This window comes from Bombyx mandarina, chromosome 12 (genome assembly GCF_030267445.1).
Source record: "Bombyx mandarina strain Sakado chromosome 12, ASM3026744v2".
Classification (NCBI taxonomy): Eukaryota; Metazoa; Arthropoda; class Insecta; order Lepidoptera; family Bombycidae; genus Bombyx; species Bombyx mandarina.
Window position 1 is genome coordinate 16,722,490 of NC_143219.1, and position 2,631 is coordinate 16,725,120.

Genomic DNA, 2,631 nt, shown 5'->3' on the forward strand with positions numbered 1-2,631 from the left:
GTGTGTAATGGGTTTTTTATTGAGTTGGAACAGTGCTCCTAGCAGAAAAACGTAGGTAAACGTTCCAACTGCATACACGCAATGTTAAAAAACTCACACTAAGCACACTCATCAATAGCTCGATACGTCGATACACAAATGTTGAACTACGAGTGATACCAAGCGCATTGAATTTCCATTATGTACCAAGGGTACCTTACTTAGGTACCTTATGTACCCTATCACGGCACTTCAGTTGTCTTTATCACCTCACTCCATTTTAATATAACAAAATGTAGTGGTAGGGCGCGTTGTGAGCCCACACGAGTCGGCATCATTGCGTCCATTCCTGCAGGAACATAAACGCGCTCCAATTTGAGGACTGGCATAGTTGGTTTACTGTACAACTGAGATTTCCATGTCTCGATGAAGGCGGAGGAATTCACGCTCTGCTGACTATGGACTCCAGTCTTTGCTTAACATCAAGTCAGGCGTGAGCCATTATGGGTGTTTCTAATTCTTGTGCATTATACATGTCCAGTGAAAAAACGATATTTATTGATAAAGTTCGGTGAATTCATTTCTTCACGGCATTTCCTTCGGTGTCAATTTATCCATTCTTTTAAATAAAGTTACCACAAGAAAAGAAAAATATAAGTCATATAAACAAAGTAAATAGTACCTATGTAATGAATATCTAATAAACTAAATTCAACGAATAACGTTACAACCCAATTAAAACAATAATAATAAGGGCTTCGTGCTATTTTCGGTTCATAAATGTTGACCTTTCTTTCTGGTTACTGAAATGAAATCTGTGAGCTGAAACTTTAGAAGCTGGACCTGGCAGTGGGGCGCCATGTGAGCTTGGTTCTGTGTGCTTAGTGAGAGTTTCTTAACGGTCTCGATAGCATAAAAGTTAGCTCATATTTGTATGGAACGGGATCGTTTACGTTCGTTTGCCGCTTGTGGAGCTGTTCCATTGCATACAAAATTGGCTTAACTTTTACGCTATAGAGAACGTTAAGAAACTCACACTAAGCACACTGATCTTAAACGGACGGTAGATCAAGTTGATCGTCGATGTTATCGGCGACGCCGCGACGTGGCCGTATTAGAAACATTCTGAGCCTGCCTTAGTCTTTACTCTTATATTTATATAAAATCCCAAGACAAGAAGTTTCCCAAAATCCCTAAAGGCCGTGAAAGGTACAATCTCGGTTGGTCGCTCAGTGCTCTAAAGTTAATATAAGAAAGCTATGTTCTGTTCTGTGTGATAGTAATGTTATTTGATTATTTGTAGTCATGTCCAAAAGGACAGTATGAAATTTCTTCTTATGAAGTCATCAATACTAATATATTGTTGCGAATACAATACCACAACACAAATAAGGACAAGGAGTACCTGATATGCACTGGTTTTTCAACAACACGCTCTGTGCCATCCATCAGTTTGAGAGATCATCTTCAAATAGGTCATACTTACTGAAATTCAAAAGAGTACAAACAGAGAGAAATTGATGATGCGTGAGAGTGAGAGATAGAGAGGTACTTAATATCAAAGTAAATAAAGAAGCGAGCTGTGAAAATAAAAGAAACAGAGTTCTAGACTTTTGACATGACGATACCGATGAGGGGATTTTCCAATACGAATGACAAGATTGAAAGTTATTTTTAATTTCATTAGGTTTTTAGATGTTGGGTAAGTAATTGGGAGTTAGCTCGGTTAAATTAAAATTTGGCTTGGTTTTTGAAAGAACCTTGATTTTTTTACCTCATAAGCTAGTTCAAAGATTAATAACAAATATTACTTATTAAAGTATTAATATACTAAAAGGCAAGAAGTGACTTTTTATGTCATTAATAATAATTTGAAGCCAATTTAGACTTTAATTTAATTACAAACGGATGTTGTTAGGAAAACTTATAGTCATTTAGAAGTGATTACATGGCAGGTTACAAAGCGGCGGGCGACGCGACGGTTTGTAATTTTTCGCGCCGAAACTCAGCTGATTATGAACGGTACTTACTCGTAAATAGTTTGAGCTCTGGGAAAAAATAGGTTACCTCTTATTTTTAGAGTTTAGATGGGAGAACAAGTTCACGACCCATGTGGCGTTAAATGGTTACCGAAGTCAATAGACTACACGAACGTCGCCTCGCACCTTGAGATACGTGGTCTCAGTATTCATTTTATAAGTACCGCTGTTTTACTGAAGTGTTTCAACCGGATCGCATTAAGCTTTGCGGTATAAGCAGTCAGGTTAGTGGTACCTACCCGTGCGGGCCCCTACAATCAGTAACTAGTGTAATTACACAAATAGTGCATTTTTTGGTTTGATTTTAGTTCAGGATGTTATTTCTTCATCGTGGAAGTATTTTGTGAACATGAGTTAATTACGTACATATTTTGTTAGATAAATTGGTGCCTGTCCGCGGGACTTGAACCATGTAGAAAATGGGACAACTTTCTTTTTAGACCACGGCCATTTCAAGCTCCCTCACATCTCACTGCCGGGCCAAGGCCTTCCACCACGTGATGTAAGCCCACGAGTCTACGCAGCGCAGCTGTCTGCGGAGAGCTACTAGATTCAGATCCCATCCCAAGCCGAGCCCCTGGTCGTCTCCGACAAACAAAAATAAAACGCAACG